We start from the raw sequence: 11,671 nt of genomic DNA, 5'->3' as shown, positions 1-11,671 counted from the left end.
GGATTTATATTTGCTAATAATATGTTGGATTCATGTTAAGACATTTTCATTTTTGAAAAAATTTAAAAACGTAACAATAATTTAGAGGCCTCCCTGCATTGACTCTGAGGACCCCCCTAGGGGTCCCGGACCCCCTGTTGAAGACCCTTGGCCTAGTGGTTCTCAAGCTTTTTTCAATAATGTTCCCCCTTTGAACAATGTTTTTAAGCCATGTACCCCCTAACCAGCGTAAATAATTTTTTGCAGAAAAAAAAAGTCTCTATAAAGAGGAAGAATACAGCGATGTCAGCGATAGATTTACTAAACAACAGCCTTGGACCTGGAAAACATTTAAATGCTGATGACAAAAGGAGACAAAAACTTAAAAAAATACCTGACAAAACCTTGGAAAAAGACGGTAGAAAGAAGGAAGTAAGGCAAGAATAGGTCGAAAATAGTATCATAAACTTTGAAAAAAGAGACACAGTGGAAAGAAGGAAGGCAACACTAGGGCGACAAAAACTTAAACTTGAAAAATTAGACACATACCTCATGCAGTCCTCCAAAGTACCCCTAGGGGGACACGTACCCCCTGCAGTCCTCCAGAGTACCCCTAGGGGGACACGTACCCCCTGCAGTCCTCCAAAGTACCCCCATTTGAGAAACACTGCTCTAGGCAATTCTTTGTGTCTATCACAATGACAAATGACTTATTTTGAGGTTGGGGAGCTAGTTGTAACCACAGAGTTATGGTCATTTGTATGGATCATGTTGCGGTTGTAAAAATAATACATTAAATGTAAATAAAATCAAATATATATGTTTGCATACCATAAAACTTGTTAGCCTGAGTAAAGGTCTTTCTGTTAAATGCATCAATGCCTACCTGGTTTTGTTCTGACTGTTTGTCATTGGTGCCAGACATGTTTCAGAAGCTACCAAGTAAAACTGGAATCCATTCAAATATTTGTACTGCAGAAATGGTGTGATTATTGGAGCAATTATAGCCTATAGCTTATATTTCCCAGTACATTAGATGTGTCTCAATATCTATGGAAATATACTGATAACCTATTTAAACAGCACCCAGTGCACCTTGGATTTCATTAAGGTGGCTATGTTTTTAGTGTTTACTCTGTACCATTTGTATTTTATTGTATGTATGTATGTTATCAACGTGTGACTTTGCTGCCTTCTTGGCCAGGACACCATTGATTTATAAAAGTCAAATATAAAATAAAATAGCTGTAATTGTAGGTTTACATGCGGAAGACTACTTAATTATTATTATTAAACATCCTGTGTCACAGCTGTGTCTGTGACCTCTGGATTCCCCTGTGTTTTCTGTTTGTTTCCCTGTCTGTCTTTCCCTGTGTCTCCTCCCCTGTGTGTGTGTGTGTGTGTGTGTGTGTGTGTGTGTGTGTGTGTGTGTGTGTGTGTGTGTGTGTGTGTATTCTTGTTTAACTATATTCGTGGGGCCCAACAACCGGGCGTATACTTGTGGGATCCCGACAGCTTTGTGGGGCCAAAATGCTGGACCCCACAACTTTAAAGGTCTGTTTGAGGGTTAAGACTTGGTTTTAGGATTAGGGTTAGAATTAGGTTATGGTTAGGGTGAGGGTAAGGGTTAAGGTTAGGCATTTAGTTGTGATGGTTAAGGTTAGGGTAAGGGGCTAGGGAATGCATTATGTCAATGACGGGTCCCCACAAAGATAGTTCCACAAACCTGTGTGTGTGTGTGTGTGTGTGTGTGTGTGTGCTCATCAGCGGGGGTGTGGCTCTACAGGCATTACCAGGCACACCTGACTTCCATTTACAATCAAGCTCAGTACAAGAAACCCGGCTCTCCACTCACCCATCGCCAGATTGTTTTCTGTTCTCCATGTGGTAACTCTTCAGGCTTAAAACTCCAGTGAAGCATTTGACTTTGACCTGAAAAATAACCTCACCTGTGTCTCCTATGTCTCCAGCACCTGCCAGTAGTGATGGCAGTCTGACACTGAAGCTCCAATACGTGTTTCAAACCATTAACTACAATTCCATTTGAACTACTGCTCCGAAGGTTGCTTTGGTACGGGAAAAACCACGTGACATATGATGTCCGAAGCAGCAACTACTTCATTCTCTGAATGAATCAGTTGACTGGTTCGCAGCGCCACCGCCACACGCGAACCAGTCAGGTGCTGCCACTGCAACTGGCACCGCCTCGTTTGTACTTTGAATTGTAGCGTGCTCAAAGCTATTAGCCATTAGGCTCTTTGAATACAAAATGCTTTTTTTATTTACAAATAATGATAAAAATATCTCTGAAGGTGAGGTGCTTGGTGTGTTTCTTATACTTCATCCATGAATAAGCACTTCACCACAAAGCATAGAGCTGCTGTAAATCAGGGGAATACAAGTCATGGTAAGGTATATGTTTTATTATTAGACACACCACTGATTACTCAATATGATATTATGTTATTCCATAACTCCTGGAATTTTGACTTCCTGTAATTTTACGTAAATCTTTCATTTATTTTGTTAATTCTATTTTTATGTCTTTATTTATTTGTTTGTTTTAGTGGACCAAAAGCAAGAGCTGGATGAGGCTCTTGTGAATATGATTGTGAAAGACCTGCAAGCCTTTTTCCATCGTAGACAACAGTGGATTGGTGGCTACAGTTCTTTTGGGAGTACTACCTTTCCCTGTGGCTCATACAGCAGATAACCTATCAGCTGCACAGAGGTCGCTCATGGAGGAATGGGGCATTGAAACCAAAGTCACCTCCATTGTGACTGATGCAGGAGCCAATATGGTTGCCTCTGTGAGAAATTTAACTCTTCGCCACGTTTGCTTTGCATATGCTCTTAATTTAGTGGTTAAAAAGATACTGGATGCAACTCCTGGCCTAGCAGACATATGATTAAGGGCAAGGAAGGTGGTGACATATTTTCAGACCAGAACCACAGCCAAGGAGAAGCTAAGAGAAGTGCAGGAGCAAATGCAGCGTCCATTCATGAAGCTTATTCAGGAGGTGGATACCTGTTGGAATAGCACTTTTCACATGCTTCAGCGCCTTTTTGAGGAGAGACAATCAGTGGGGGCAGCTCTTGCAACACTTAGGACTGACGTGAGACCTCTGTCCTCAGAGGACCATGACACCATCTCTGCATGCCTGAAATTGATTGCCCCGTTCTACCAGGCCACAGTAGAACTATCTGAGGAGAAGAGAGTCTCTGGGTCAAAGATCATCCAAATGATCAAAATGCTTATGCTATACCTGTTGATTCAATGGGAAAAGCAAGTCATACGACAGCCAACCAACTGGGAGAGAACATGATCATAATGATGCAAAACAAATTTGACAGCATTAACCCATTCCACTCTGCTGGATCCTAGATTCAAATTACAATCAATCAAATGCACAAGCTGCTGTAAAACGACTCACTTTACAATGTTCAGAATTATTAAGAAACACACCACCTGCCACGGAACAACCTTCCACATCATCTCAACCAGGTCCAGCTAATCTTGAAGTTCCAGTATCTACAGGTAATGTGAAAAGTAAAAAGGGACACAAAATGAAACCTTCCAGTACTGATTACTGTCATGTTTGTCTTTCAGATATTAACCTTTGAGAATCTCTGGACAGAGATGCTTCTGAAGCAAGAATGTCCAGGAATGCCGGCATCATCCGTTCCCTCTGAATGCATTTTCTCTAAATGTGGAGAGGTTGTGAGCAAAAAAAGAAACAGGCTCGGTCCAAAAAGTGTGGAAAAAATAATGTTCCTTAATAAAAATCTTTGAGTGTTCCCTATCCCACATACCCCCTGGCCATAGTTACATAAGCACACCCAACTTGTGCCCAAGCACTCTTTCCCCAATACCCAATAATACAATCCACAAATTCATCAATCTTTATTTTAAAAATAATGATATCTCATTGTTAATATACGTGTCTGTGTGTGTGTGTTTGTGTGTCACTAGTCTAAAAGCCTCCTGTCCACTATCTTGCCAGGATAATTTAGATGCAGCCTTGGCACTTCACCAGGTGAGGTCGCTGTTACTGAAGCTTCTAGTAATGAACCCATTTTCAAAACAATTCTTCTAAGTGGTTCAGTGCTTCACCAAAGCTTAATTTGCCCATCACTACCTGCCAGAACTGAGCCTGCCTTCCTGCGGATCCTCTGCCACTGCCTGCCACAAACTCCTCACCACCAGACCTCACCTGCTTTCACCAGGATTGTCTCCTCACCACCTTGATTAACTCTCTCTTACTTGCAAGTACTGAGATAAAATAAAGCTTCTAACTACAATCCATTGTGCCTGTGTCTGAATCTGCTACTGGGGTCCAAACTGGGAGCAAATCGTAACATCCTGAGCTGAGTAAATGTCTTTCTGTTAAATACACTGACTACGTTTACATGTACATAATATTCCAGTTTTTGCACTTATTCTAAAAAAGACAATATTCCTAGTAGGCTGTTTACATGGCAAATGGAAGTGAATGTTCTATAAATATTACTTTTTACATGCAGCCTAATCCTGGTTGACACCAGAGCCTTCTCAGTTGTAACTGAGAGTGGGTCTGGGCAAGGTTCATTCGCAGCGCATTTCCAAAGGGGCATCACCAACGGACGTCGCTCAAATGCCTCTGGGCGAAATTGGATAGTCCAACCAATCACACCAACAATCCGGGTGACGTAGCAGCAACAGCGGCATCAACTAACTTAATGTCAAGTCAATGTGCAATTACTTAATGTCAAGTCAATGTGCATATTGGCAGTTTGGTTTTGAGAGTTTCTGTTTTTATTTCTTGTTTCCCTCACCTGCGTCCTCTGATAACAGCTAAGAGTAGATGAACGTTTCACAGCGCTGTGCTGGCTCCAAAAACTGAAGAAACAACAAGAATCCCAAAGCAAAAGCCCTCCATCTCGCCTGTGACTTACACAATCCTACACCGTGTGTGCGCAGCAGGTGTAGCCAGTTAAAAGATACATTCAGCAGTGTGTTCGATACGGTTCAACAGAAATGCAAGCGCTTCAACACAACTACAAAAGCCACAACACAAAGCCGTAAACTGGCCATAACTGGCTGTGAACCAGTGGTGTGCAATACTGCAATATTTGGTATCGATCCGATACCATGTAAATACAGGGCCAGTATCGCCGATACTAATACGATACGTTTTAATAATTAAGGTGGATGCATCATCAAATTGCTGAATCTGAATGAATTTTCATGAACATTAAGTGTTTTTGTGAATTTACCTTTGGGTTTTTAATAAGTTAAAACCCAGGAAAGAATTTGCTTGTATAATTTGTTGGGTTACCACTGTATGTTACAGCCTTTTTACAAGTTATACAGCTTGCCATTGTTTCATTTTCCGTTGTTTTCATTTTTACCGTAAACTGTCCCAAACTACGGCAAAAACCCAGATTGAGACGCATATCCCCAATGTGCTGTATACATGTCCAAAGAATGCTTCTAAAACCTGAATAATACCGGCATATCCCACAGGTCTTAATAGGAAAATGCTTTATTTGGAAACCGTCCTTTTTCGGGCTATCCAATATGCTGTTTCCATGACCTGTATCAAATTCTGAATATTGCCATATTAGGAATAATAGTGGTATATTAGTGTGCATGTACTCACTAGGGCCTATCTGATTTTTTTGATTGATTACATATTAGGTGTAATAAGTCAATGTACCTGCATTATTTTTGCAATCTTGGCTTGTATCCACATGGTTGAATGCATTCATTGTAAGTAGCTTTGTATACAAGCATCAGCTAAATACATTTAATGTAATGCAAAACACACCATGTTCTCGCCACTCACTATCTGGGAATTCTGCTGCTGTAGACACATGTTCCCACACTCAGACGTGTCTTGTTCTGTGGAAGTCACACCTCAGTAACACACACATGCACTCACTCACACACACACAGACACACACACACACACACACACACACACACACACACACACACACCCTTGACCCTGGGCTGAAGGTGAAAGTGTTTCTCAGCTGCAGAGCTAGAGACGGCCTGCAGGGGGAGGAAGAGACGAGAGAGAGAAGATGGATGGATAAAAGGAGAAGAGCTCATATAAAATAGAAAGGAAAGAGGAGGACAAGGAAGAAAGAGAGAGAGAAGAGGAAGGAGGCTATAGGAAGGAAAAGAGGAAGAAAGAAAAAAGTACAATTATTTTATTCATATTATATAATGTATTTACACTCCCACAGCTGCAGCATTAGGGATGGTTGCCTTAAAGTCTAAATCCTTTACACAACAGGCCTTCAAACAGTCGTACTAAACACAATCAGAGCACAATCAGACATGGTAATGATTTCAATTAATGTTTTTGTGTTACAGTGCTCTGGGACTATTATTAGTACTTATTACTATCATATATTATTATTATTTTATTCATATTATACACAGTGTTGGGGAGTAACAGAATACATGTACCGGCGTTACGTATTCAGAATACAAATTATGAGTAACTGTATTCCGTTACAGTTACAATTGAAATAGTTGGTATTTATAATACAGTTACATTGTTGAAATCAATGGATTACATGACGATACTTCTCTGTTTCACGGGTTTATTCACTCTCGCAGCTCCATGCATTTCCCAGAAGCTCCAATATGAAAACGAAAAAATTAGCTATTTGCGTGATCACTGATAGCGGTAAAGATGGAGCCGGAACCGGCACAACAGAGCCAGGGCAGGAATGCGTTTCTATCTTGGAAATTCAAACAGCATTTCACATTAAAGAAAGAGAAGGGAGAACGAAATATAACTGTGCACTGCAGTGCAACTTCTGCTTGCCAGCAACCAACTTCCTTTCAGCGTCCAAATTCCTCCACCTCCAACCTGAAGAAGCATCTTAAAGTACGTTATTTTTAGCCAAGGGTAGTCGTCTGCTGTAATTTTACTGGTCACCTTGCTATTTTATAGTTGACGTGCGACTCTCCTACGTGCTGATTTACAAACCCCAGAGCCGTTGAAAGACTGACTAGCCCTGTTTGACATGTTAGCTAACGTTAGCTAAAATTAGCTCGTGGTAGCTTAGACAGTAATATTAGACCTTTAGGCCATATATGCCCATATTAGTTACCTACCATTCATAGAGGTCTCCACACTGCAGTGCTTCATCTTCATTTTGTAGTGGCAAATGTTGCATTCCATCTTCTGTTTCAGAAGTTTTCTTTTCTTTAGCCATTTTATTAGTTCCTTGTCGTGTTTTATTTTCAATTGGCTATCTTCAATTAATTCCCTTAGTTCACTTGCTAAACCAGGCATTTTCCATTAAATGGACTACACAGAAAAGTTATTCAGACCAGATCTGTTGGAGCCAAAAGTGTGCCTTAATGCCCACAGCCCGCCCGCCACTGGTCCGTGAGTTTGTTCCCTAAGCTGGAACCCGCCCCTACTCTGCCTCTGATTGGCTCTGACCCTACCCAACCATTTTACTCCTCATGCATATCTGACTCTGAACATACCCAAACTAAAAAAAACGAAGGTAACAACTACAAGCCAATCAGAGGCAGAGTAGGGCGGGTCTAAGCATAACCAGGGAGCGTTAGCAATATTGCTGAAATCAGAGAGGGTTTCGAACCTAGCTAGCTACAGAGTATCTGTGCTAATATTTCTAACTTCACCATGTCGGGAAAGAAAAGACATTTTACAAGATATGGCAAAGCATTCAAAATGGATAACAAATTAGGGACACTAACGCCGTCGAGGAAAGAAACGGTAGCACCTGACGTTACCATCAGCAGCATGGATGATGCTAATATTGGTGAAGGTGCACATGGACAGCAAAACCTGGAGGACACCACCGTTAGCAAAAACATTAATGCCAAAGTTACCAGCGATGAGGATTTCTCCGCAAACAAGAAGTGTCAAGGTTTTGAGAGGGATAAATCCAGTATTTTATTTGATACCAGCGATGACACAGACTGTGAAGAGCACAGGTAAGTTTGGTAACGTTAACCTGTTGGCATGTAGCCTACTTAGCTTAGCTACTTTAATTGTAGCCAGCCCTCGCTGCTCACTAAGATTTCTAAACAGTAACGTTATGGATAAGTATGGAATTGGATTTTAATAATTTACAGGCCTGGATAGCATTGAACAATATTTGTGCTTCCAGGCTATTTCCCATATTCTGTTTTCTTAAATATACAAATCTTTTTTTGGGGGGCATTTTAGGCCTTCATTTGACAGGACAGCTGAAGACATGAAAAGTGAGAGAGAGAAGGGTGAATGACATGCAGCAAAGGGCTGCAGGTTGGAGTTGAACCCAGGCCCGCTGCGTCGAGGAGTAAACCTCTATATATGGGTGCCTGCTCTACCAACTGAGCTATCTGGGCGCCCCAATTCTTAAACTTCTAAATATTGATCATATAACGTTAAGCACAGGCTCCATGCCTGTTTGTCACAGTTCTGCTCTAAGTGCCTTATAACTTATACCTGTACCAAATCCAGACATCCAAAACTAAATAAGTGTGAAAGAAATGTGGCAAATATTGTTAGTTTTCTTATATACATAGCATCACAAATAACCAAATATTAAGATTGTCTGAGTTATGCAGTGATGTAGTTATCATAAAATTAAACAGACTGTGTTTTCTGTAAGGAAAGCATAAATTTATGTCTGCGTAATCGTGTAGACTGAATGGTCACAATAGGTCAATGGTATTTTTCTGAGGGCAGACTATTGTACTCAGATGTCAATTATGGTCTAAAATATTCTACTGAGAAGTTTAAAATTTCGCAATTGTTCAGTGGAAATCGTGTTGGAACATTCGTAATCACACAGAGCTGGTTTAAAATCACCAGGTTCGCTATTAACCAGCAGTTCACATAAAGAGGACATGTATTTAATAGGGCTGTCAAACGATTCATTTTTTTTAATCACGATTAATCGCTGAATTTCTATAGTTAATCACGATTAATCGCATATTTTATCACATGATTAAAATTCTATTATTTTGCATTTCAGAACAGTTTTTAAGTACATACTAACAATCGAAAGCAATTCTTACCAGTGACTGTAAACAAAAGAAAAATGTGTGAATCTGTCATTATTGCACAATTCCTCCAAGTACCTAACTAAAAAACTAAAGATCCCTATCCTTACCAGAGTCAATATAGTGTTAAGTAACTCCTAAATAATGTTGATTACTCACTGACGTCCAGTGATCACCGGTTAATGAGACAGCGTTTGCAGCACCTTGCAGCAGTTCCACTGTGGCTGCTTTCTCCGTGTCATACAGGCTGTGTATCCATGAAAACTACTGTCCCCCTCGACGGCAATGAGACAGGTCAGAACATGCCAACCATAGTACGTCTTTAAGACCCGAGTCCTCTACAATGCTGACAGGTCTGCAGTTAGTTGCCACCCGTTTCGCAAGAGCTGTAGTCATTTTTGGGGATTTGGTTTCATCCACAGGTTGGCAAGAAGCACTCTCCAAAATACTGCTTTACCTGAGTGGGTAGCATGCTAGCGGGTAGCATCACGTTAACTGTATTACTATGCTTAGCTCCTTAGGTGGTAGCTCAAGCTTGACGTGCTTTGGTGATATTTTAATTCGGCTTTACACAACGTGCATATGGCTTTGACTTGTCTACGAGCCTTTGGAAAATAAAAAGCTCCATTCAGAGTTATTGCTGCTGTGTTTCTCCATAATGCCTGCAGCCTGCAGCAGCAGGATGTGTTAGGAGGAAGTGGCAGCTTGATGATAAGTAATGGTGCTGCAAAGGGTCAAAATAGTAGCCTGTTAGGCACGACGCAAAGCCGAGTGAAGTGTAAAATAAATTAATAAATGCCAGCATGCGATTAACGTGATAAAAAAAATGAATCGCATCGTGTCGGCCCTTAATCGCATCGCGATTAACGCGTTAACGCTGACAGCCCTAATATATATATATGGCCGTATGTGTTAGCTGGCAATCCCAATCTGTGGTAGAGATAGAGGCAGTGATGTTTCCTGTTTCTTGTACGGGACTCCTGTCTATTAAATCAACTAATCGATTAGTCGACAAGATCATACGATTGTTAGTCAGCGAAAAATGTCTTTTATCGAGGAGAGATCTTTTTCTACAATGTGGTATTACTAGTTTCAGTGAAAAATCTGAGTACTTCTTCCTCCTCTGTTGAAATCATGAGAGAGTTAATGTCTGTTGGAAACAAAATGTAAAATGTATTTCCAACCCAGAACAGCCATCTTTGCAATCATTCTTTAAACATATAATTCATTTGTTATCAGAGTGAAGTTAGCAGAAGGATACATGTGAGACTACAGACGTTTCTATACAAACATTTTTTGCAATCATTCTTATTCTTATCTGCAAAAAAATACAACAGCGTGTATATTTTCTCCATCGATTGAGATCCTTTGGAGCTAGTAGCCAAATAATTTCTTTGTTTTTCACATCAGTAATTCAGAGTATCATGCTCTATTGTAGCACTGCTTGGCTGAGTAGCCTATCAGTAAAAAATACAAAAACAAAGCTATTGTTGTGGTTTTGGATATTTCTGTTTCCCGTTTTGTATATTTATTCTGTATATTTCTCTTCGTTGTGGTGTAGATTTATCCTGTTTTGTGTATTCTGGTTTGTGTATACTTCTGTTCCCTGTTGTTTGTATTATGTTCTGTTTCCTGTTATTTTGATAGTCCAGTTTTCTGTCTTGTCATGTCTAGTTTTGCTTCCTGTGTTTTCCCGCCTGTGTGATTGTCTAATGTGCTCCACCTGTTCCCCAGCCCTGGTGTCACCTGTCCCGTGTGTGCTTGTTACCTAGTTTATTTAGCCCCTGTGTTTCCTTTGTCTCTTTTCAGATCGTTTTGTGTCTTCGTCCGGTCAGTTTGTGTGTTTGTTACCTCCCTGTGTCAGTCAATTCAAGGTTGTTACTCCCTGGATTTCCTTTTTTATCTGTTTCCTGGTTTTTTGAGACTCTTGTGGTTTTTGGTTTTCATCTCCTTGTGTTTTGTATTTTTTGGATGGAAGTTTTTGCCCTTGGCTTTTGGGGACTCTCTCTGTTGGCATTTTCCTTGTTTTTTTGATGAAATAAACCCCCGCGCTCAAACCTTCTCCTGCCTTCCTGCCTCATCTCTGCATTTGGGTTCACTATTCACTGCTCGCGTAACCGCTATTTATTCAAATTAACATTTGTTCAAAGATTATAGGACTACCTGTAGCACACTCCTTTCAGGAAGCTCACAATAAGAGTATGCTCAGACTGGCCAGGAATATTTCAAATGACTCATCACATGTTTTGCACAGAGAATATCAGCTTCTGCCTTTAAACAGACTCTTTAGAGTTCATTCTTTCAATCGCAACAGACTTAAAAACTCTTTCATACATCAATCTATCCTATTGTTAAACCAGCTACATTAAATCCAGTGCAATATTTATCCAGGGTTACAAGTCTCCAAGACCTTGTCTGTGTGCATGTCATTTTCTGTTGTTATACATGTATGCTTTGTTTCCTTACTTTGGTGTTTAGGTCATTTGTGGTAATGTTTCCTGTATGTCCTTTGGTGTTATTCATCTTATGTATGTCTGTATGTATGTCTATGTTCTCTTTTTTTATATGAGCTACCCAGGGATGCAAAAAGATTTTCAGCCCTGGCTGACAATAAAAAAAAAGTACTGTATTCTTTAACCAGATAATTAATTTATCACAGTGAAG

This window comes from Sander vitreus, chromosome 15, assembly GCF_031162955.1.
Source record: "Sander vitreus isolate 19-12246 chromosome 15, sanVit1, whole genome shotgun sequence".
Lineage (NCBI taxonomy): Eukaryota > Metazoa > Chordata > Actinopteri > Perciformes > Percidae > Sander > Sander vitreus.
This window is presented reverse-complemented; position numbering follows the sequence as displayed.